The 27,587-nt window shown below is 38.5% G+C and overlaps 2 protein-coding genes across 7 annotated transcripts in view; both read left to right on the forward strand.

The window, feature by feature from the left end:
- Positions 1-27,587, forward strand: part of LOC124147998 — a 434,301-nt gene that overhangs the window by 232,832 nt on the left and 173,882 nt on the right. For 5 of the 6 annotated variants that reach the window (XM_048398395.1, XM_048398387.1, XM_048398385.1 and 2 more), the window contains one exon: positions 8,725-8,781. The gene's annotated coding sequence lies outside the window, so the exon portion shown is untranslated. Of the gene's footprint in view, positions 1-8,724; positions 8,782-23,318; positions 23,609-27,587 lie in introns of those variants that run through there. The other variant, XM_048398392.1, reaches the window with a different exon arrangement.
- Positions 1-27,587, forward strand: part of LOC125381430 (extensin-3-like) — a 45,796-nt gene that overhangs the window by 2,975 nt on the left and 15,234 nt on the right. The gene's annotated exons all lie outside the window — the stretch shown is intronic.

Here is a 27,587-nt window from a genome sequence, read left to right on the forward strand (position 1 = left end):
AATTAACGCAGCGTGATATAACTGGAAGTCACGTCACCAAGGGAGCTCGCCTGTAACAGGTTATTGAGATATATGTCATGTGTATCCGCCTTTTAAGAATAAAGTTATTTAGCAAAATAGCCAAGGCCCACACGCACGCACACAGACAGGCACACACATACACACACGCGGACACGCGCGCGCGGATAGCCAAGTCGCCCATGACGCCGCAAGTCGCTGTGCACAGTTGCGTCCGGCTGGGGTTCACATCCAAGTTTTCCCGATCGTTATATTTCTAGGCTTTCTAGCACAATACCCCACAAAGTGGTAAACGTCCAAGACCTGCATCACTTCCTCAAGCTGCCATGCCGTGAAATAACTGGAATACAGCCAACTCACTCACTCATACAGTTATTTAAATCATCCTTTGACAACTAAAATAACACACGCCGATACTGTCACCTTTAACTGATTGTAACCTCGCCTGTCCCCGTCTTGTTGGACCAGTTAAAGTGGATAAACGTCATCGCATATTACCCTTGACCAGGCAATAGCGTAGGCTGGACTCAGAGCATTCGTTAATGGAGAGGTGTGTGAAGAGAATCCATTTACAAATCTTGCCCTGACTTTGAACAGGTTAATATAATTAGTGTTGTGTGGGGGGACTTGTCTTAAAGAACAGGAGGGTGAGGTAGCGGTAGTCAAGTGGTTAAGGCGTCCGAACTACACGGGCAGAATACGGGATGTCTATTATTCACAATATTGATGAACGCTGCGGGCAGCGAAATACTAGATATATAGCAGGCTTGTTTCTTATCCAGCCTGCCCCAAGCAAACAAGTGAGTGAAAGCATGAGCAACAACTACCCACTCCACTGGTACGATGGCACGCATTCAGTCAAGTCACCGAACCAGACCATCCGATCCTCTTCGGATACCTCAAGGGATGCTGGGGACATTTAATCCCCGTAATCCCCACATGAGTCTTGAAGAATATTGGTTGATGCATGCCATCGTTTCCCAATTGCGTAGATCGATGCTCATGATGTCACAGGATTGTGTGGTCCAGACTCGATTATTTACATACCGCCGTCATAAAGCTGGAATATTGCATGTGGATAGCACATACGTACTCACTCACACATAACAGTGTGACAGCTGTGTAGTAATTTGTCATCAAGTTCATTTTTAAAACCTGTTTTCCCTTTTTGGACAAATTCCACTCACCATCCACACAATAACCCCCGTGTATATATTTGCTCAGTGCTCATATTGACGACAACAACCACTTATATTTCAGGATTTTTTAAATGTGCTATACATCTGTCAGCAACCATAATTGCCCCCCAAATGAAACGTGTGAGGTGTTGCCTGGAGGCTTTGAGAGATACCTCGGAATGCACGTGCTACAACAGTCTGTGTGAGTGCAGTAAGCTTGGAGGTAACCTGTATATGCACGTGCTAACACCAGTTTTCGTAACGACAATAAGCTAGGAACGGATATCTCGTACACCTCAGGCTACCAACGGTGAGAGATGGCTCATATTGCACGTGCTAACACCAGTCTATCTGACTGAAATGAACACGAGGGAGAGACCTCGTGGTTAACAGAATGAAATTGCTATCAGCATGCTTGCATCAAACATTATTGATCGATGGTGAGATGACTTTCATCAGCACTATTTTAAGAATTTCAAAACTCTGAACAATCCTTCACTGAATGTGATGATGTAAGGAGCTTCCTCATTAAGCGCCACAACACGTGACTGGTTCCAGTTTAACGTGGGCAGACGATGTTACAGTCGACAATTTCCGTCATAGACATAATAATTCCGGCACAAAACGTTTGCCTGATGTAAATTGCACAATACCTATATGTTTAATATAGACCTCAAACCCAAACGTGCATATGGACATATAACACATTTAACAAATTTAAAGAGGAATGTTTACAGTCCTGATATGTTTTATTGTGTCACTATCATTGAGGTAGCACAGTATTAACTTATTTTTAACCCGTGAAGAACCGGGTTATACCTGGTCTCCAGCAACCCATGCTTGTCGTCAGAGGCGACTAACGGGATCGGGTGGTCAGGCTCGCCGACTTGGTTGATGCATGTCATCGATCCCAATTGCGTAGAACGATGCACGTGATGTCAATCATTGGTTTGTGCGGTCCTGACTCCATTATTTACAGGCCGCCGTCACATAGCTGGAACATTGCTGAGTGTGGCGTTAAAACTTTTTTTCAGAGGACACTTTGCAGCGCGTGAGTACCCCATGTGGCGGTGGCCTAATTGTTAAAGCATTAGCTTGATATCCCTGAAATCCGGGATTGATTCCCAAACGTAGAAAGCGTTCGCTCGTCACGCCAAGGGTCCGGGTTCGATTCCCATCATGGCTGCAATGTGCGAAGCCAATTTCTGGTGTCCACCTCGTGATACCTCTGGAATATTGCTAAAAGCGGCGTAAAACTATTTTTTCCTTTGTGTGTGCCATGTCTTCTTGGAGCCTGTAGACTGACATTTATATGTGTGACATGTCATTGTGGAGCCTGTAGACTGACACCTGTGTGTGACATGCAATCGTGGAGCCTGTAGAATGACACCTGTGTGTGTTTCACATGCAATTGTGGAACCTTTAGACTGACACCTGTGTGTGTGACATGCAATCGTGGAGCCTGTAGAATGACACCTGTGTGTGTTTCACATGCAATTGTGGAGCCTTTAGACTGACACCTGTGTGTGTGACATGCAATCGTGGAGCCTTTAGACTGACACCTGTGTGTGTGACATGTCATCGTAGAGCCTGTAGACTGACACCTGTGTGTGTTTCACATGCAATCGTGGAGCCTTTAGACTGACACCTGTGTGTGTGTGACATGTCATCGTGGAGCCTGTAGACTGACACCTGTGTGTCACATGTAATCGTGGACCCTTTAGACTGACACCTGTGTGTGTGACATGTCATCGTGGAGCCTGTAGACTGACACCTGTGTGTGTGACATGCAATCGTGGAGCCTGTAGACTGACACCTGTGTGTGTGACATGTCATCGTGGAGCCTTAGACTGATACCTGTGTTGTGACATGTCATCTTGGAGCCTGTAGACTGACACCTGTGTGTGTATGACATGTCATCGTGGAGCCTGTAGACTGACACCTGTGTGTGTATGACATGTCATCGTGGAGCCTGTAGACTGACACCTGTGTGCAACATGCAATCGTGGAGCCTGTAGACTGACACCTGTGTGTGTGATATGTTATCGTGGGGCCTGTAGACTGACATTTATATGTGTGCGATGTCATTGTGGAGTCTGTAGACTGACACCTGTGTGTGTGACATGTCATCGTGGAGCCTGTAGACTGACACCTGTGTGTGACATGTCGTGGAGTCCGTAGACTGACACCTGTGTGTGTGACATGTCATCGTGGAGCCTGTAGACTGACACCTGTGTGTGACATGTCGTGGAGTCCGTAGACTGACACCTGTGTGTGTGACATGTCATCGTGGGGCCTGTAGACTGACACCTGTGTGTGACATGTCGTGGAGTCCGTAGCCTGACACCTGTGTGTGTGACATGTCATCGTGGAGCCTGTAGACTGACACCTGTGTGTGACATGTCGTGGAGTCCGTAGACTGACACCTGTGTGTGTGACATGGCATCGCCGGGCCTGTAGACTGACACCTGTGTGTGCGACATGCAATCGTGGAGCCTGTAGACTGACACCTGTATGTGTGACATGTCATCGTGGGGCCTGTAGACTGACACCTGTGTGTGACATGTCGTGGAGTCCGTAGACTGACACCTGTGTGTGTGACATGTCATCGTGGAGCCTGTAGACTGACACCTGTGTGTGTTTGACATGCAATCGTGGAGCCTTTAGACTGACACCTGTGTGTGTTTGACATGCAATCGTGGAGCCTTTAGACTGACACCTGTGTGTGTGTGTGTGACATGTTATCGTGGAGCCTGTAGACTGAAACCTGTGTGTGACATGCAATCGTGGAGCCTGTAGACTGACACCTGTGTGTTTGACATGCAATCGTGGAGCCTTAGACTGATACCTGTGTTGTGACATGTCATCTTGGAGCCTGTAGACTGACACCTGTGTGTGTGACATGTCATCGTGGAGCCTTAGACTGATACCTGTGGTGTGACATGTCATCTTGGAGCCTGTAGACTGACATCTGTGTGTGTGACATGTCATCGTGGAGCCTGTAGACTGAAACCTGTGTGTGCGACATGTCATCTTGGAGCCTGGAGACCGACATCTGTGTGTGTGACATGTCATCGTGGAGCCTTAGACAGACACCTGTGTGTGACACGTCATCGTGGAGCCTGTAGACTGACACCTGTGTGTGTGATATGTGATCGTGGAACCTGACACGTGTGCGTGTGTGACATGTCATCGTGGAGCCTGTAGACTGACACCTGTGTTAGTGACATGTAATCGTGGTGCATGAGGACTGACACCTGTGTGTGACATGTCGTGGAGTCTTTAGTGTGACACCTGTTTGTGTTATATGTCCCCTTGGAGCACGTGTTTCTGTCATGTCCTCGTGAACCTATAACATGACACCTGTTTGTGTGACACGTTCTCGTGGAGCTTTGAACATGACACACGTATACGTAATATGCCCTCATGGAGCCTGCAGCATGACATTTATTTGTGTGATGTTTCCCCGTGAAGCCTTCACCATGAACATTTCACATGGCCTCTCGGGGCCTTTAGTATGGCACCTGTTTGTGTCGGTCACCTGTCGTGTTGTGTGGGGGGCTCGATTATCAAGACAGCTATCTGTTTCGGGGAACACCCCTAGTTATCCAGTGGTGTGGATACCGCTGTTAATGATTCATCTGTGATGGCGTTGATGCTGATGCTGGTGCTTTAAGCCAGATGGGATTCGACACCAGGCTCTGGTCTTCAAATTGGGTTATCTCAAAGATGAACATATTAGTCCATCAATTCGCCTTGCGTTTTACTTCGCTATCACTATCTATCACCACATTCGTCACTGTCGATCGGTGGAATATGCGTGCGTTCTCCTTCGGTCCAAGGTACGACTCCATACGCCTACGGGAGCATTGCGGTCTGTTAGTAAGCATTTACTAACGGTACCCTCATCGCTTGGCGACAGATGCTTCAGAAAGGCAGCCCTACTGGTATGGAACTCACTCCCAATTGAAATCCGAAGTTTACTGGATATAAGCGCTTTATTAGCATCATCATCATCATAAAAATAATAATAATAATACCCATGATTGGTGCTCACAACGACGACAGCGACTCTATCAACATGATAATTGTTGACTATTCACCTGTCACTCAAAGGAACAGAAATCTATTTTTCCTGTACAGGTAAATCTTGACTGGGTGAACGATTTTGTTCACATACCGTCAGGGCATCAGTTTTCTCAAAATAACATTCATATGTGGTATGTTTAATTTCTGAGGTGAAGAGGGTGCAACTGGGTGTTTACATATAATATGAATGTAGTCTACAGATGAAAGAAAACGGCGTGTCCTTTGAAGTTTATTTGATGAATAAATTGTCAACCACATAGAAGCTGTCTTGTTAGTTTCCTAAATCGATAAATGAGTTCTCGGGCTGTACTTTAATTATTGGACGACATATATAATATAGACAGCGTCCATTAAGTCGGAAGCTGTAGTTGCGAAGGCAGTTTCCAAAATAGGACATCCATTATTAAATAGAGAGTAAATATATTATTAACTCGATTAAGGCACAATATATATATTGCATTTTATGTATATTTTGCATATAAGACAATCCATGCTAATGATAGTTGAAAACCGTTGGAAAATAATATTTCTTTTTTCAAACACGGGCAGAATAATTCCAGGAAACTGTTTTGAAATTTGAAATTGAAAGTTTCAAGTTGAAAGTTCACGCTCGCATTGGAAGGGAGACAACTCCATCGCTAGAGCAACTGTCGAAGTATTCAAATGCATCGGTTTGGGGTAAGTCGCTTGATTCACAGATTCGTTTCATAACTGTCTGGTCTAGCCCCGAGAAGAGGATCATACTCGTAATCCACATACGCAGCATGTATTGCTCAACCCCAATAATGTATATTGTAGAATTTCTTTTGGAGCATGAGAATACGTCTGGATGTATGTATATATGGTTCAAGCGAGGTTTCTCATTCTGATCACGTAAGAGCTGGGACGTCCTTTCACTGCACTCACACAAGTGCAATGCAGTCCCTCGTTTCTAAATTTCGAAGACGTTGCGGTTAGGATTTCTCTACCTGATTAATTATTAAGGTTCATATTGTCATAGTTCCTTCCTGTGTCTCCTGGTGATACTTATTTCTATGCGAATTCTAAATGTGTTCGTCTTAAGATTTCAAGATTGCAAATAAATCTGAAATTAGTAGCCATGTTAATTTTGACAATTTCCATTATTTAATTTTTTTGGACATTATTTACATGCGAATAAGTTTAGTAAATTAGATATGGATAATTTCTCTTTATTAATCCAGGTCAATTTTAAACATTCGTTATATTGGAGAAAAATGTCGGTGTGCATATCAATGCTTACAAGGTTTGTAGTGTTTTTCGATGTAGAATTACCTGCAATACCTGGACCTCGTGGATATGTATTTGTGTTGATGAGCAGATTCAGAAATGCTGACGACGCATCTGCTGCCAACACTACCCGATCTACACAGCCACCGTTCATGTGTTGCCAAGAATCGCATAGAAAATCGAAAATAATCTATGTAGAGAACATCACGCCGAGAGTAAATAATTTGGGTGGAGAACATCACGATAACACAGTGCGTTGTGTTGTGTATGTTTCTGAGATTACGTAACCAAACCTCAACGGTCAAAGGAAAAGGGAAATATTTCAATATTCAAATACGGACTTCTTTCTGTCGGGAACGTCCGGATTAGGATTGTTTCGTCGTATTGTTGCCTTTTGTAACTGTTTCAAACATGTGAAAAACACTGCACTGTATTAATGTACAGGCGTTTTCACGAACCCTGAAACCATTTCAGCGAGATTTTGGCGCCACTGGGTGAGGACGTTTGCAGGAAATATGGATTCTACCCGCCTGTCTCTAGACATAGAAAGACAGCTAACATAAACATGTGTTGGGTGCAAAGTAGTTTTTATCTTGAATGATATGTCACTCTTTGTCACCAATCAGCTTTGATGCGACACTGATGTATAACACTATCCAAGTACAACCTGTACCTTGCTTTATGCTTACATGATGGTAAGCTTACCTGATCTGGGTCCGATGCCACATGGTTAAAATGTATGTTGCTGATCACATCGTTTAAAGGTTTAGCATTTTGCCAATTTGCGGCGAAACCCTTCACTCGCCAGTGATTCCAGTTGATTCCAGATGAAACTGGATCGAACTTAATTCCCGGTTTTAATATGTATACGCTGAAGGAGGGCGTGATCTCAAGCAATAAGGCCTGATCTCAACTCATGCACATAGACACATACAGACAGATTTTATTCATGAGGATTTGGACAGTAGCCCCCAGTCCCCAAACCCCACCCCACTCCAGGGGATAGACTTTAAGTTAGGCTTTACAATTTCCTTCCAAAATCGGCTTTGTGGTTACAGCGTCCGTTCATCACGCCGAAGACACGGGTTCGATTCCCTAAGTGGGTACAATGTGAGACGCCCATTTCGGGTGTCCCCCACCGTGATATGGCTGGAGTATTGCTAAAAAAGGCGTAAAACCATACTCACAGAGAGTCATCCAAACGTTTTTATTATTTAAACTATATATCCTGAGTGTTGTGTGGAACATATTTGTGTTCGTGGAACTTACGTTATAGTTGAAGCCCATGGCTGATGCCCAACGCCGTCATACTGCTGGTATGCAACTAACTGCGGCGTCAAACAGTACTCACCCACAAAACATTTAACGTAAGCCTCAGCTCATTCCTGGTGCCTTGAAGGCCACGGCCTATTAACTCAAGGTCACAATGTGTACATGATTATATATGTATCTCTACATATTTTATTCATAGCTTGGAATTCATTGTTCTGTTTATTTATTTATTCTGAATCGGTGTGTCTTGTTTAAATCTGCATGGAATAAGACACGCAATGTGGGCGGGATTCGGTTACCATATCATGATCTGCTGTGATTTTGACAAAGACAAATTGTACGGAACTAACATCGCCTCATTGTGTGAGTTTTTTTCCAGATGTCTTAAGACTTATTTGGGATCTAAGTAAAACAGTAACGGAACGATCGATTAACAACATTGGAAAAAATGTAAAATATGGTATTTGTATTTAACCTGCAAAGACACCTGTTCGTCTCAAACGAATTCTCCTCAGCTGTTGTGGAGAAAGTGGGGAACCTCGATAATCCGGACAGAGAACGGAAAACAGGTTTCAGATTGACAACACAAGACCATATGTATTCCAAACTTTAATCGTCCCAACACAAAGCTCAATCACGTTGTCATAGTGACCGTTATTAGAATACGTAGCACAGCATTGAAGATTGATGGAGATATCCAAGGGCCAAGCAACCATCACCTATGAAGGAGAAACATAGGGTTCTGGAATATGGACCAAGGGTAAATATTGTGTAGAGCAGTAGGAGGTTCCTTGGGGTCAACAACCTGGGTGGACATTTTCAAGCACTGTGGTTACCATAGTTACGCTGCACTGTTTTCACGGTCTACTAATAACCAAACAAGTAATGTATTTAATGATACATTGTTTGTCTTTTTCAGCAACCCAGCAAGGGAAGTTTATCGGGTTGCTGGGGATATCCTGACAATGAAGATATGGTAATATATACTCATATATACTTATATGTCTTTTTACTTTCTCCAGTTCTACCAACCATCAAGTCAGTCCTTCAATACAAACTACCAACCATCAAGTCTGTCCTTCAATACAAACTACCAAACATCATGTCTGTCCTTCAATACAAATTACCAACCATCAAGTCAGACCTTCAATACAAATTACCAACCATCAAGTCAGTCCTTCAATACAAACAACCAACCATCACGTGAGTCCTTCAATACAAATTACCAACCATCAAGTCAGTCCTTCAATACAAACTACCAACCATCAGGTCAGTCCTTCAATACAAACTACCAACCATCATGTCTCATACACACACACTTTCTTTCGTTTCGTATGTTTGTTGTGTGTTTAACGCCGCACAATATTCTAGCTATATGACGGGGGTCTGTAAATAATCGTGTCCGGACCAGACAATCCAGTGATTGATATCATGAGCATCGATTCACGCAATTAGGATACGAGCCACACACAGACATGTGCATGCACGTCGCTATATATGTGCAACAATCTTCGACGCGACGTTAAACCCCATTTCACCCCACCTCACCATGTATGACGGCTCACTGTACCAACACCAAAAGTAGTATGACGTCAGTCGCCTCAATATTCCCCAACCGTTTAGCAATATTAAAGAGCAAGCCGATGTGATAATTCTGTTGAAACACATTAAGATTGTATAGTAGGTCGTATAGACGGAACACCATAACGTGTATAAATGTCATTTTATTAAATTGGCTGAACAGCTTGAATGGTTATTTCTCTGGTGGGTTTTGCTGAAGGTCAAATGGTTACAGATTTATACATAACCTTCATAACTTGATGCTTTCCGCGGTGATATTTTTTTAGCTATATGTATTATGAACAAAGTGTAAGATGGCAAGATTTATCGACTGATTTCTATCCGTGAACAATTGTATCGCCGTAATATACTGTTGCTATCTCGCAACACCACCAACTTCCGCTGGAACATACACTGTTACAGCAACATCACTGATACAGCAACATCCACTTGCACAGCAACATTTCTGTTACAGCAACATCCACTTGCACAGCAACATCCTCTTGAACAGCAGCCACTGCTACAGCAACATCACTACTACAGCAACACCACCTCTACAGCAACATCCACTACTACAGCAACATCACTACTACAGCTACACCGCTACTGCCGCAACACCACTTCTACAGCAACATCCACTACTACAGCAACATCACTACTACAGCAACATCACTACTACAGCAACACCACTACTACAGCAACATCACTACTACAGCAACACCACTACTACAGCAACATCACTACTACAGCTACACCACTACTGCCGCAACACCACTTCTACAGCAACATCCACTACTACAGCAACATCAATACTACAGCAACACAACTACTACAGCAACATCACTACTACAGCAACATCACTACTACAGCTACACCACTACTGCCGCAACACCACTTCTACAGCAACATCCACTACTACAGCAACACCACTACTACAGCAACATCACTACTACAGCAACATCACTACTGCCGCAACACCACTTCTACAGCAACATCCACTACTACAGCAACATCACTACTACAGCAACATCACTACTACAGCAACATCATTACTACAGCAACATCACTACTACAGCAACACCACTACTACAGCAACATCACTGCTACAGCAACATCACTACCACAGCAACATCACTGCTACAGCAACACCACTACTACAGCAACATCACTACTACAGCAACATCACTACTACAGCAATACCACTACTTCAGCAACATCACTGCTACAGCTACACCACTACTACAGCAACATCACTACTACAGCAACATCACTACTACAGCAATACCACTACTTCAGCAACATCACTACTACAGCAACATCACTACTACAGCAACATCACTGCTACAGCAACACCACTACTACAGCAACATCACTACTACAGCAACATCACTACTACAGCAATACCACTACTTCAGCAACATCACTGCTACAGCAACATCACTACTACAGCAACATCACTGCTACAGCTACATCCACTACTACAGCAACTTCACTGCTACAGCAACACCACTATTACAGCAACATCCCTGCTACAGCAACATCACTACTACAGCATCATCACTGCTACAGCAGCATCACTACTACAGCAACATCACTACTACAGCAACACCACTACTACAGCAACATCACTGCTACAGCAACATCACTGCTACAGCAACACCACTACTACAGCAACATCACTACTACAGCTACACCACTACTGCCGCAACACCACTTCTACAGCAACATCACTGCTACAGCAAACACCACTACTACAGCAACATCACTGCTACAGCAACACCACTACTACAGCAACATCACTGCTACAACAACATCACTGCTACTTCTGACAACCGAGACGACCATCACGTTATTACGTTACCAGTTGTTCGTGCTACTGCAGTTTCTACTACCGCAACTATTGTTGCTACAACTCCTCCTGCTACCACAGCGACTGCTACTGTTGCCACTACTAATACTATTAGGACTACTCCAACAAATACTATTGTTATTTCGACATGCATGTACATGTGGAATTTCTTACTGGATGCAATTTTAAAATTGAATGTTAACTATCTCAAGTATTAATCAGCGTTAACTATATCAGGTATTAATCAGCGTTAACTATTTCAGGTATTTATCAGCGTTAACTATCTCAGGTATTTATCAGCGTTAACTATCTCAGGTATTTATCAGCGTTAACTATCTCAGGTATTAATCAGCATTAACTATGTCAGGTATTAATCAGCATCAACATTCTCAGGTATCGAACCAGGATTCGAAACCACGACCATAGGTTTCTGGCGTACCGAAGGGATGCAACTCTGCATAGCATTAATACGAACAAATATGAGCAATGCAGTGAGCAATCTTGAAGTTCACATGTCAAGCAGGCAACATTAAAAATATATTCTTTCAGATCTGTTGTACATGAGTGAAAATAACAATTTAACTTTATCCATTACGTATTACAGACCACCAGATATATTTTGAAATTCGGCTTTATTTAAAGGCCAAGTAGAAGCATGTCACTGCATGCCTCATCACTAGCTCAATTTAAGACAAGTCACAAACAACTTCAGTAATGGAAGCGGAAATAGGAGCCAGATGATGAATATGATGATGATAACAACACAGTAGTGTTGATGATAAATATGATGAATATGATTATGATAATGATGAGGATATGCGTAACGGGAGCAAAGGTTTATGGACATAACGTTAAAAATAAATGAATTATGGAACATGTAAGTGTTCATCACTGTTTCAGTTTATATAAATACATCTTGCAATGAACTATTTTACATGCCATTGGTCATATCATAGGTGCGTAAGAACTATAACAAAAATACTAGTACTATATAACTAACGAATAATTATCACATGCCATGATTTGCAAAACTTATGCCATTGATAAGAAATCTAAAACGAGCTATTCCTCATGTTTCAAAACTCTTAATGATATAATGTTCGAATAAGAATTCAATTAAGTGGTTACCTGGCACGTTAAAAGAATTATCGCAATTATCCTCATTTTTATTTGAATAAAATCTGCATTATACTCATTCAGCATGTTGAATAGGACTATCAGTCGCGCTGTTGCAATGGCACTTGCAAGAAAAACTTTGAAACTTCAAGTGTTATGACCTGTATGAAATAAGCCTCAAGAACATATATCATTAAATACCGAGTGACACTGGAGAGGCTCGCTTCATCCTCTGCAACGTGCAGAATAAATGCTTGGCGGTGGTATTGCTGATCTATAGACATTATCACCATAAACGTACAATACAGCTCCGTTTCTCCTTTATCAAAGCGCGGTCAGATGGCATTTCAATAAATTGAATTTCCGGCATTCCTAGAAATCAACATTGCGGGGATGTCGAGTTTGATAAAATTACATATCAGTTTTATTTGCTTTAAATGGCTTATTAATTCAACTAAATAGAGATCACGTGGGGATTGTTACAGTAAGACTTCTATGTCTCAAATCTCGCGAGAACGAGACTTCCATCGCCAGACGGAAGGGGCGTAATAATAGTCAATGTTCCCTGGCCATCCGCTAATGAATTTTTAACGGGTGTCTCCATGGAATACAAAGAGCATTTAAATGAGAATCTATGTTGTTATTGTTAAGCGATCGAGTGAATAGAAGTAAAGAAATAATACACGCAAACAGAAAGATACATGTAATATACCGTATGTAACAGCATTTGAACGACTCTCTGCAAGTCTGATACAAACAAACGAGTCAGCGATTTACAAGGCGCAGGGGGGACTCTTTTGACACACAGCTGTTTGCACGTACATGTTTACCACTGAAAGTGGGCGCCATGTCATACCTTAATCACCGCTGCAATAATGACGTAGTGACGGTTTACTCAAAGAGAATTACGTTATGTAGACTTGTCTATGTAATCAAACCGGACAATTCGCGATATTTCTGTCCCGCTGATGACGTGGCTTGGTGCACACGAAGTCCTGCTTTCCCCGTGTGAGGGTGTCCTTGCACTGAATCGTAATGATGTCTACTGCACGTCAGTTGCATCAGGTATTATTCAGCGTTAAATATCTCAGGTAATAAACAGCCTTAACCTTGTCAGGTTTGGATCAGTGTTAACTATCTCAGGTATTACTCAGTGTTAAATAACTATCCCAGATATTAATCACTGCTAACTAGCGTACGTATTAATCAGTGTTAACTCTTTCGGGTATAATCAGTGTCAACTATATCTCAGGTATTAATCGGCGTTAACTATCTCAGGTATTAATCAGTGTCAAATATATCTCAGGTATTAATCGGCGTTAACTATCTCAGGTATTAATCAGTGTCAAATATATCTCAGGTATTAATCGGCGTTAACTATCTCAGGTATTAATCAGTGTCAAATATATCTCAGGTATTAATCGGCGTTAACTATCTCAGGTATTAATCAGTGTCAACTATCTTAGGTATTAATCAGCGTTAACTAACTCAGGTGTTAATCAGCGTTAACTATCTCAGGTATTAATCAGATTTTATTACTATATTACTTTTAGGACTACTCCAAAAAATATTATTGTTATTTCGACATGCATGTACATGTGGAATTTCTTACTGGATGCAATTTTAAAATTGAATGTTAACTATCTCAGGTATTAATCAGCGTTAACTATGTCAGGTATTAATCAGCGTTATCTTTGTCAGGTATTTATCAGCGTTAACTATCTCAGGTGTTAATCAGCGTTAACTATCTCATGTATTAATCAGCGTTAACTATCTCAGGTATTAATCAGATTTTACAAATGGATATTTGATGATTTCTAACAACCCTTGATGATGTCCAAATGTAAGACTTAACAAGAGTTGACAATAATATGAAAAATGATTTTATATATATAGATAATAGATCACATTTTACACAGATGATGTAAACTGTAAGACTTACCACGAGTTAACAATAAAATTAAAACTCCTTTCTCGTGTTAATATTGAATCTATATATTTTCTAAAACTCGAGGAGCGATGGGGTAGCCTAGTTGTTAAAGCGTTCGCTCGTCACGCCAAAGACCCGGGTTCGATTCCCCACATGGGTACGATGTGTGAAGCTCATTTCTTGTGTCCCCGTCGTGATATTGCTGGAATCTTGCTAAAAGCAGCGTAAAACCATACTCACTCACTCTTAAACTCGATGTTCAGGCGTCAGGAAATGTATCGCACTGATTACTCCCAACCTTCACGACGAATATTTCCGCTTGCCCCAACAGATCATGTTAGGAAATAGGGGGCCATTTAAAGGTCCAAGTGTTTGCTTCGCATTGACCATTTAATAACCACAATTGTAAATTATCGACCAACGTATAACTTGGAATTAATTATTGGAGAGTAAAAAAATCGAACAGATTTATGTTAATGTGTGATATATAGCGTTTTTCAAGTTGAATTATAATTAATATTGTTTTAAAGGAATACGACTTCAACCTGCTACGTACTTTTCTGGTCGAGGTAGTGTGGACTTTGATACCAAGATGACCCAACCTCTCTCGACGTGGTTCAGTTCCCAGTAGTCATCTTGTGTTTCACCCCCACCACAGAAAACATTGCACAGTATAACTGTTGTACCCGACTAGAAGCCCCACAGACCTTCACTCACTTACACGATAGCGACGACAGAACATCTTTAAAGCGCAGTATCTTGGGAATACGTCATGCGTTTATACATTGAGTTTTTATCATTTTGTTGAAATAGTTCGTAAATGTCACACGTGACATTTAGTCGGAGATTAATACCTCATATTCGAGGGGTCAGGCTTGTGATGGAGTTATCGATCTTCTAACACTCTGGTCTGTTCTGCAACTTTGAGCTCTATCTAACATTCGTATACCTTCACAAAGATTGCAAAACATCATTTTGAAAATTCCATTAACAATTATAATATATATTCTTTTAAAATACTTATGCACATACATTTCATAGTTTTGCGCACACACGTAAATTACCATTGTGTGTATTAATACTAGTGTTGTATATCGTTTTAAGTATGAATATGGTTTTTTTCCCTAACCGTTGTACTGCATTGCTTAGACATACACTCACGATACAAGTGATCAAGACCCATGTACCAGACATGGGTCATATGCATGTATTAACCTTCCAGAGGAGTATGTTGACATTGACAGACGTTCTGATTGGTCGAACCTGGAGTCCAACAGTCACATGTTTTTAAGAGTTCAACTACTGAAGTGGATATAAAATACATTTTGCAGTTGAAAGAGGATACTGGTATATGTAAAACTTGATTAAACATTTCGTGTTTTTGCAGCATATCCTCTGACATTCTGTTTTTGTTAATTTGCCACTGACTAATGTCAGTAAGATATGTACATTCTGTTAATTTGTCACTAGTGTAAGTTATGTACAAGTTTTAAAGGTGTATGTATTTTGTGATATATTTGCACACTTATTATATATTTTGCAAGTAATTTGTTACTGTTCTACGTATTTGTATTTTTTACATGTTCATATAGTTTGTCAATTTAATTTTTATTTTGATGCTTTGACTATAGGGATATGGACAAGTCGGTAGTTCGTGTTTTATAAATTTTTACATACACAATCCGAGTTTTATAATGTGTCAAGTCTTTCCGCTTTCACAGACACGAAATGTTTGTCGTCTCCGTTTCACGAAGTTAGTCCTAAATTTGCTTCACCGGTGTCATTTTTGTCATCAAAGTATCGTATAAATATAAAATATTATTTATTCGATAAAAGAGACAAAATCATTTCCATTATCGTAAGAAATATCATCTAATATCAGATTCTAGTGTACGCTTCCGACATTATCATAAGCATATGTTTATGAATAACTATCAAATAGTGATCATAGGCATTCGAACCACCGGTGGCACAAGTCACAAACACACGCAAAGGCGAGGCAGTTATTCCCTGAAAAAATACTAAACAAAAATTCTGAATGGGAATATTAGTCTGTGAACATAATGAATATTATTTATGTCTATGGCATATGTGGACTTAATCGGGCGTCGCGAGCTGTGTACAGCACATTGTTACACAGCATGTATCTATACAGTGAAGTGAATCGCAGATTGAGAAAACTTGATGTTAATGTATTAGTATCGCCGAGATAGCAATAATTTCAATTCATGGAGAAGAAAAAATATTTATTTTTCCAACTGTACTGTACATCTGCAGCGATATATACCCGCCGTGCGTACGGTCTGTTTCCTTCATCCCTGGGTGGATACTAGTTTCATATTTATTCATTAAATATATCAAAATAATAAATAATTTATTGACAACAAAAATACCTAGAAACATGCTTTGATAATGATGCAAAATGTAAACATGACATATAATCCTTTCATAAACACTTATAAATAATAGGTAATTCTTTTTAAACAAATTTAGAATATATATAACAAGTCGTACGATGTAGATTATAGAGGTATGTGTAAACATTACCAAAATATAAAAATAAAAAATGACTGAAAACTATATCAAAGAAATAAAATATTCTTTATATAGTATAACAAAAAATAAATCACCAGTGTATAGGGAAAGAAAATGTCAATATATAATTAATAGGACATCAATGCACGTATATGTTTTCACCATAATTAGCACTGTCTGAAGGATTGTCAATGTTCCTTTATAGATAAATATGGTTTAACATGTCCTATATATTACGTACCATGCAGCTAGGCTTCATTCTTAGCATGAAATCAATAACAGTTCATTTCACCGTTAGTTTCCATTCAACGCATGACCAATGACCTTTGTTTCTGAGTTATTATTGTTCACAAATATATATGGGGTTTTATAGAATATCATAGAGTCTATGAAATGTTTTATTACACCATATATACATATATCTATTCTAAATTTAGAAAATAAAAATCTTGAATCTGGTTTCATATGTGGAATAGAGCCGACTTGTTGTTTTTTATACAAACCTATAGATTGGCTTTGTTTTCATAGTATACAAATGTTACACGGTCATGGTGGGGGACAAGGGGTTTTATTAAACATATATTATAAATTAACTATTTTCATTCTCGTCGTGTATATGAATCCGATGTTCTTATATTTTCCCTAAGGTAAGGACAGCATTATGATTATACTAATCATTAATCTAACTGTAAATTGTCACTGTTACGTTGTTTCGACCTAGCTATCTATAGCTGTATGTGCATATATGTTCACACGAAGCGGTCCAAATGAAGACGCGTAATTATTGTCACAAAAAAGGTTACCGAAAAATGTGTTCCCTTTCTGACTGAAAATACTTTTTTTGCTATAAGCTATATTTCACAACTGAAATAGAAGGGATACCTAAGTAACATGAATAGATTTCACATGCAATATATCTAATTTATTCCAGTATGAATTATTTCATTTGAATATTTTGCAACATAATAAGCATAATCCCTTTACATACATAAAGCTCTGTATGCTTAACAAGCTGATGCATTATCAGAATAATCCCGTGACAAAATATGCCGGTTATGTTTTCAGAATAATGCTGAATGTTAGAAGGAATGCAACAATGCGTTATATCAACTTAAAACGAAATTATGAAATTTGTCCATACGTTTTAGTTTTTTATTCGAAATCTTTGTACGGTTCTCGTTGTTTAAGCTGTTGTTAGTAATAAACATACGCATTTTAAGACGACTGTCGTCTTTTTGCCTTGAAATATCGTAGTTCCAAAGTAACACATTGTCTACATGTCATTATAGTTTGACATTAATATTCGTTATGTCTTTTTAGGTGTATAGTCATAATAACATCCAAGTTATATCACAGTTATTTAGATTTTGTAAAGATTTATCGAAACATTGACAATACTGAACGCTTACATCAGCAAAATGTATCTATATCAAATCCCACGTTATGTACTATCACTCTTTGTGGTACAGTCGTTCACAAGTCTATGCCAGAACCGCGTAAATACATCCCCTAACGAATCCCATCACAAAAACCTGATTTATTGTTAATAATTGTTATACAGTTGTTGGTATTTTGAATACATTCCCCATCTAAAGCTTAATTATCGCATTGTTTGGAAGAATATCTATTGCAAGAGCCACTACCGCTGGGATGTTGTAACGCTTATCCAACACGTGTTGTGATATAATATTGAAACCCCTGACCTGTTGAGACGGGATACCGGTGATACATGGTACATAAATAGTACATGAATGATACGTTAAAAGCAATCGTATGTAAAATAATTAGTATTTTGATTTCCCATTTTTGTAACCAAATAAAAAAAACGCAAGCTCGAAATAACTTTGATACATACTTATGTTAATTCAGTTTATTTGACGACACGCAAGTAAAAACACGAGTGTAAATATATCAATCCGCCCTGAGGGTATTGTTATTTTTATCAAAATTCTATTTTGCTGAAAAATGTGAATTTCATTGATAAATCAACTGATCAGTGGTTATTTATAAGTTCATGGCACCAAAGAATTCAATTGTTATAAATAATGTATGAATAATAATTATTTACATTATGTTATCCGTATCCTTCTGTAACACGCCCCCATTACCCAAATATTTGTAAGTCTTTAGTTTCATAATAACAAAATATCATTAACCAAACTCACGGTACGCTAACTTAAAAAAATGAGATGGTTATAACATAATATAGATACAATGACTGTTACGTACAGCAATGTTTGAAATAACAGAGAAAAGTAACAATAACAGAAATGGCCAATATGTCTTGTGTTTTGTTCAGGAAAAGAACAGCTGCACTTGGTCCAAAATAAAGGTTTCTCCTTTGATTATATAATCTTGCATATTTCTATATGTTTCAAAATCCAAAACCCATTTGGTGGAAAACAGATTTATAGATAATCGAACTACTCAAAGTAGACACTTTTTAAACTGTATATCCTTGAATGACTACAATTTAAATTCTTCATTTTTGTCTGTGATATGCAAATGACAAATAACGGGAAAACGATACCCGCACAAATCGTGCAGCTGTACGTCATCTTTAGAGGCAAGTCGTGTTTGCCAAATAAGGAAAATACCAAAATTAATATTCACAGCAGTCTTTGGTCCTACTACAAACAAACTGCGATAAACTCTGCTTATAATATTTTCGATAAAAATTTGTTTATGGAGATAATAAGTTAAAACCAACAAGGAACTTGTAAGTACTGAAGAACGGGTAGATATGTTATCTGCATGCATGCGATGTCACTCAGATCATGCATGGGCTATGGGAGATAACTCTAATTTGAAGATTAATTTAAATCTGCTTAAAACACGTGATTCGTTCATTGGTCAAACATTTAAAGGAATTTTAATTTGCATATTACGTGCTTTCCGTGTTACACTGCATCATCGTAATGAGCTCCCCTCCAGTTTAACTTGGGATTCTAGCGACACATGTTTGAAGTATACAGCGAGTACGTTATGCCTCTAGTTCATTATGTAGTTCACAACACTCGTAACCGCAAAATCATTAAGCTCAACGTTTTTAATTATATTCTCGACGTATTGGGATCCACAAGGATAGTATTAGTCTACAGACAAGTAAGTGTGATTTCTTACTTTGGCCACGTGGTTGCACATATCTTCCGTCCAACTTGTGTGCTATCATGATTAACATTGTCATATTTGTGAAACGAATGAAACAATAATTTCTCACTGTTCTACGAATATGTGTCTTCATTTCTTTATGTTTCCTTTTGGTATATTTCTAATTACCTCTTTCAATATGCATCTCAATAGAAACGCAGTCAGAAAAAAATATTCGGGTATATGCTTACATGTATGGCTCTTTATTCAACATTTGAAGTACTGTGTAAAGATGTTTAGAAGACTTATACAGATGCCGACACTACCTTCTATATCCCCAACCCCTTGAAATTTTGCACTTATTAATGGTTTTAACGTTTTTACAGCCTATAAAGAATAAATTCATGAACTATCAGAATAAAGAAATATCTTAAATAATGTCATATCTTTTTAAATAACGAATAAATAGCGTGTACTTCACCTGTGACTCAATGATATACAGGTTAGTGTTTGGTATTAATAGCTGTTCGAACCTTCTGGATTAATAGTTCAGCTTGTGTATTTAATTCGCACGAAATTTATTTCTCATTCCATTCCTCTTTCAAATCAGAAAAGCAATCATATAGTATTGATAACAAATTTATTTTCACTGGGAATTGTCCCAGAAAAAAAACACCCCCAACGAATATACTATAAACTGTATATCGTCTTACAGAAGAAAAGAATGATCTATTTCTTTTATTAGGAGATCACTTATTTATGTGAAAATTATATTTATTACTAGTTCACGGTGATTGTCTTGCAGTTAATTACTTATCACCTTTTTTTTAAATTTCAAAACATTTAGAGCATGTACGAACATAAGACTGAACATTGAATTTCCAGGACTCTTTACTCGAGTGTATTCCACATATAACATAAATGTTCGGAATGTCTGTGTGAACGTTGCCTCGGCCTATTGCATTATATCTATTATATTGATAAAGTTGACAATCAACTAAAATTTATTTCAAGCAATTATTCCATGGATAAACAATTTCCAGTAATTATTTTCCCCCTTTTTAAAAACATTTTTCATCAATGAATCTGACATCACTGAAATGTAGGAAGTAAATAACTCATAGTACTTGAGACTATTAATGAATCTTTCAGTACTTAGCTTGTGAATATGTGAATATATATGTTTTGCAGAGTATGTAAAAATATATATTTGCAAATCCAACCGAACCAATAACAATATTTCCTATGACCTGTTACAGTGATTAAAAGTAGGGTATGCATAACCAGAAATATAATGGAATCTTTTGTCAGTCACTGCAAAATAATCACTCACTGTGGGACGTACATTCGATTTTGAAATATACAAATCTTGTTTTATTATTTCAAAGAAAATTATTTACACAATTTTAATAAATCATTATATTAACGAAATACAGTTGGTGCTGCTGGACATAGAAGCACTTAATGCTGCAAAGATGATATAACTATTGTTTTGTTTTGGTGCTATGGGTAGCAGGATGTATAGGCACGCAGATAGCTAACTAGGAAGTATGAGGGTGGTGGTTTCTGTTAATAATGCTATTTCATTTGTATATCTAAATGTCTAAAGAACTTCATTGAACATCTTTTGACACAGTAACAGATCAGCAGCAATAAAACCTAATGACAGTGATATTGTTTAAATGAAATTGATGCTTATACATACTGTTACATGTAGAGTTTCTTCCTCAAATAGTGTTATGGCCACTTGAGTCTCAAAAGTGTCTCTTGTTTAATAACGTGGATTTTCTGAATCTATCACAGGAACTACACAACTTGATACCAATCTCTCTAAATCAGTGTAATGAGTATAAAAGTTGATATTATCCAACGTCTACAATCCCTCGAAAATGTGGCGTGTAATTATACACTATTTTATAGACGATATTTAAATTGCAGTCAGTAGGCTATTTCAACTGAGAATAATACCTAAAGGTTCTGTTTATTGAAAAAAGACCAACTTACCATAGAGTGGATGGTAACAACCTCCTCGAACCAAGCATTCGCATAACATTAGACAGCGATCGACATACACCAAGGCAGGACCATGCAGTCGGCATTCGCAGCGGGTGTCGCTGTTTTGCGATAAAACAGGGATGCACTGTGCCACTCTGTGAGTACATATATACTAACAAATATATTTAATACCTACCTCTCATATTTTCACCCAAATTACCCCATGGAAGCCATAGTGGTCTTAATTTCGATAGAAAACCTGAGCTCATTAGAATCGAGTTTGACCAAGGCTAAACCACCATAGCCATGTGTTAACCGTTATTTTCTGAGTCGGATTCTGGTACAGGCATGTGTCACGAGCCACCATGTTCGGGTATCTGGAATAAGTTGTAGTCCTACGATTTCAAGTTGGTTATGGTATCATCCATTCTACATTAATTCCCTACCGATACCGCCGTCGTGTGGTTCCACACAAAGGTTCGGGGGTGTTCTCTGTTTGCTATCGTTGCTGACCAGTGCATGGTTCTGGGGTTTAGTGATCAGATTCAATTTACAAAACTGTCCTGTCAGTTTTGGGGCGACTGCTTACCCCATGACGCCATGTTTACTTGGACAAGTTAGTATCCACGAAGGTGAATTTCAGCCGCCATTGTGGTGGATCATTCCGTCTAGCCAGATACCTGACATTGGTTTGTTTAGAAATGTATGTGAAGTTGGCTTGAAAAAAAACCCCAACAAACTTCTCAGACATCAAACGGTTTTGTATCTTCACCAACAACTGAAACCAGTAACGCAGCTAATAGCTGGTATGATTTTACCTAGGAATTGAATTGAATTTAAAGCCTAATTTTAAGGTTTTGTTGCTTAAATAGTCATGGAGCAAACTGCTACCAAGACATTGACAAAACGTCTTTCGCATGATTGTCAATACTTTTAATGTTTTAAGTAACCTGAAATAGTTCTTAGAAGATTTTAGTCTAAAACTCTTTCACTTTTTCAGGTTAATAATTTGATATCTACGAAATATATGTTATGCTTACAATACCGTTACAATGTACAATAAACACATAATCACGTGAATACTGTGACATTGCGATACTCGGTACACTAAGGGGATTGTGTGAAATATTCGAATATGAGACTGAATAATTCTACAATTGGAAAAAAAAAGTACTTTCGAGGGCAGAGTTCGGGGATGACGTATGGCCGTGTTCTCTGGCGGCAAATTTCGGCGGGAATGCTAAGCACACATCCTGTCTAGAACCGTACTTCGTGTCTGGAAAATCTAGTCCCATTATTTTTTTTACTTCCCCTAAAGAACAAATTTGTAAACAAAACTAAAACTGATATTTCAAATTATGCTTGATTTACGCTTAAACTTCGACTTGATCAAATTTGAATAAATCACCTATTATTCCTAGAAATACATTACACGTTCTGAACAAAAACAGGTGGCTGAACAGCCAGACAGCCGAGTGACAAGTACTCAGTGAGAGCCAATCAGATACGCGATCACTTGCTTTAGCCACGCCCATTACCATACGTCACACAGCAGTAAGGAGAATTTCGATGTTGGCTGCACAGATCCCGTGGAGGTCACGCATGTATGGAAAAGCAGAGCTTCTTCGTATTTTGCGATTTGTTGGAAGTAACAAATATTCACAATCAATTATCCCAAGGAATGCATTCGTATAATTGTGTTGAAATTGGAAAAACAAGAAAAGTCAGGTACGTGTTAAACAACTCTGGTCTCCAAACCCATTTTAGTCGTTATTCGCGTCGAGTGGTGTATGTCTGTTTCCAAGACTCTGTGCTTTGTATTTCTAGAACTGTCGGCTTCATGTCAAATCCAAAAACATTAATCCTTGTTTGTACTTCATGCGTGTTTCGTTGATGGCACAACTGACAACTTTTATTAATAGCAGGCCTATTTGTGTTTGTCTCGTGCCACTCTGAAAAACATGGTCGAAGTATCCATCACTTTATGACAAACTGTCAGCATTTGACGTTTAACACGCGGCTGTTTGAAATCTATATGAAACACTGTTATATACACACAGGGGATGTTTCCGTCGTGCACACTACCACATCCTTAACTTCACGTTCCATATGCATGTTGACTAGATCTAGTACGACATCACATCATCAAAATCAACGCCTGCGTCACAGACAGCCAGGAAGGAGGAACATTGTTTTACTGAATAATCCAACTATATGTAGATCTAGGTGTGGTCATTGGTAAACTTATTCCTCACACCACTTGTGAATATCCTTCCGATAGCCTTCCTCGTAATTGGGTCATACAGCCACAGCGTCATATCCCAGCGATAAACAGCCATGCAGTCTCAAATTTGAATTTCACGTTAGAAGCTTTTCCGACACCTTAACCAACCAAAGCATATCATCGTACTCCTGGCCAGTTTTTTCATCTAAAACGGGACTAAATGCCTCTGCGTTTGCAACAACACCCTTCCACCACTATCATTCTGCGACTGTGCATAGTGCTGTCGTTACGTAATAACTCCCTCAGCAATGGTAAATGCGCGATTTTTTAGCAACTGTGTTCTGAAATGACCTTCGACCTTAGCATATGCATGGAGCAATTTAAAGTACATGCAATAGCCAGTATTGGGGTGGAGGGTCGTCTCCGTTACATTTAAAGACACGCTATAAACATACGCTTCATTTAGTCCTTTTTTATTTAATTTCGTATTCCTCTAAGCCGTTTTTGAAGATGGATTTCAGTGGATACTCAGCGCTTCAGAACAACCTCTGAACTGTTAACTTGTCGTGCGTTATAAAATTTGAATAGACCTTGTTTGAAATTTAGGAAGATAATACTTCAACGCTTTATTCGTCGTTTTCGAACTGAAAATATAATCTGTTCACAAAGATTGTGAACCAAGTAGCATTAAAGCCATTGGCTCTCCGTACAAAATGAAATTGACAGCTTGCTACAAATGCATTTTTTATCTTGGAATAGTGGTGTTTCTTCAAAATGGTAATGCTTTAGAAGAATTTACACCTTAGTTTACACCACTCTTTGAAATAAATGGACTGGGAATAGAGTCGGAAGAATGGAATAATTTATTTGTGTTTGTTGTTCATATTTCCCCATAAACATCACAATTTACAATTTACGACAATATCTACTCCAAAACTAAGACGTTTTAAAACAATAGGCGTCGTTAAAGCTAGATTACATAGCTATTGCATATGATATAATGTATTCTCAGTTTAATATATGTGTACATTTCAAATTCACCTTGATTATAGCTGACAACTCGAAATAGTTTTACATGTAGATGTAATCAGACATTTATAAACACATTTAATAAAATTCGTCAGTTATGTCATACTGTTCCATGTGAGTTGTTGATTTGAGTCTGAAAATGTGAAAAAATGGAACTGAAAATGGCAGGGTTTGGAAATTAACTTTCAATATTCAGTGAGGAGCCTCTCGATGATAAAACCTACCTGCGGTATATTTCTATGTGTGTAGAATCGATAGCAGAACGACCTCACCTATTAGCCAGTGAGAGACTACGGAACACAGGCGGTGAATACGGTGTGACTATATCGACAATTTTCTCAGACAAGTGTTTTCGGTGCACGGTAAGGGTACGACGATATTGTAGATAGTCATGAGTGCTGTAGGCGAGAGGATTTGCTTCCGGTGCTGTTTGGGGAATTATTTCTGAAAATATTTTACATAGGCATGGCTGTGAGAGAGACTAGCGTCAGATGTGGGTATGGGATCAGCGAACGAAAATCTGCTCTTAAAGCATTAAGGATCAATTGATAAACATCGGCTAGGTTTATACAGTAAGAAAGGACAACGTTGAAGTTGTGACAAAACCCTATGTACTTTAAATATTTTAAAACTATTTCTCTCCATTTCTTTTGCATCAGCAATGATTAATTTTTTTTATTTAATGTGACAACGGGTGTTATTTTCCTGTGCAGTGTGTGTATATGACTTATAACACAACCAGATTTGGCTGCCTTTGTTTCTCTTCAGTAAAAGTATGTGTACCACCTCCATCACTGTACTCAGCAACGTGTTTGCATATGCATTACGAAAATGACATTAAAAAAATGTTGAAATCGTTTTCCTGCTGTTTTTTGGGTTGGAGAAAAATATTAATGGATCATACAAGGTGAGGAAATCGTGGGTGAAAATATAAGTGTGTTGTGTGTGAGTTAATTTACATTTGAATTTATTTTAATTGTCAAAGGTCCGCCCCTGTTTGGAACTAAAATATGAAAATAGACCAACAGTTGGTGAAAAAGGACGAGCACATTCACAGGTCTACCACAAGTATTTTCATGACAAGAAACTTCCCCAGTTGTTAAGACCATCTCCAGCACTCGAAATGAATTTTAAATCCTGCCATAATCACGACTAGAATTCATAATATTTGAAAACATTTGAAAATCATGTGTGTGTGTGTGTGTGTGTGTGTGTGTGGCGAGTATTTATCATGTGGAATTGTGATGAGTTAGAATTCGTTTATGCTTATAAGGAGAGTGCCACACACACACACACACACACACACACACACACACACACTCACTCACTCACTCACATATGTGGGTCTAGGAAATAGTTTGAACAAATAAATTTGCAAATTTTCATGGATGAAGTTAGTGAAAGGTATATATAAATTATTGAAGAAATATGGATGCTTTCAGTGACCAAATTATTAACAGTTGTGAGTTCAGCATGTTATGGACAATTTTCTTGTCATAATTAACGGGGACGGGGGACTTGCACTTAAATAGTCAGGCTGCACTATTCCTAGGGCCATGAATATGTTCACTGCAAACATTTATTTAAACACCATCAAGGCATCTACAGGCAAAACGTATATCGACCAGTTAATTATGCAGATTTCAATACTTGCTATGTGAATTTGAAGCATTCACGTATCATTTTTCGATCAAATGATACCATTTTCCTGTTTATGTTCATTTCTTAGCAAAAGTATCAAATATTCAAATGAAGGTTTCAAACACGATAGATCATATTCAAATAACACATTGACAACGAATCTGATAAAGTAAAACTGACTGAACAATATAATATTAGAGACGGTTATTACATTTCTTCTAACTTCCATAAATATGTATGTCTCCGTAAGCTAAATTCATAAAATTAAGCTGCCCTTCTCAACACGTGTTGTGGTGAAATTTGTAAGTTTGATACTTGACATAAAAGGGCGTTTTGGGTTGTACCTTTCATAAACCAACGTCGCGCTCAAGATATAGAAATTCCCTCTTGCATACATTGTCACGATAGTGAATACGGAATATATATATATATATATATATATATATATATATATATATATATATATATATCGCCTACCCACAGATCGAGGTTTAAATTTCTGGCTGGCACGATTAAAACAAAACAACGCAATAGACTTAATTGTCTACAGTTGACAAAAAAAAACATCACTATTTACTTGGCGATGTTACAAATGTGACACTGATAAATATAAGGTACAGATTGGATTTCAAACGAAAGGAACATCGTAAGAATTAAAAACACAAAACAACGCTTGTTTTCACGTGGATGCATCTGTAAATCTAACACTAACGGGACACGAAAGCGAGTCAATTTAAATTTGAAAACGTCTAGACTCCGAGTATATTTGCATAGTTGGGTTGATGCACTGGCGCGTGGGTTAAAATGGCTGTA

The sequence above is a fragment of the Haliotis rufescens genome, unplaced genomic scaffold, assembly GCF_023055435.1.
Source record: "Haliotis rufescens isolate VD_foot unplaced genomic scaffold, xgHalRufe1.0.p SCAF_18, whole genome shotgun sequence".
NCBI lineage: Eukaryota > Metazoa > Mollusca > Gastropoda > Lepetellida > Haliotidae > Haliotis > Haliotis rufescens.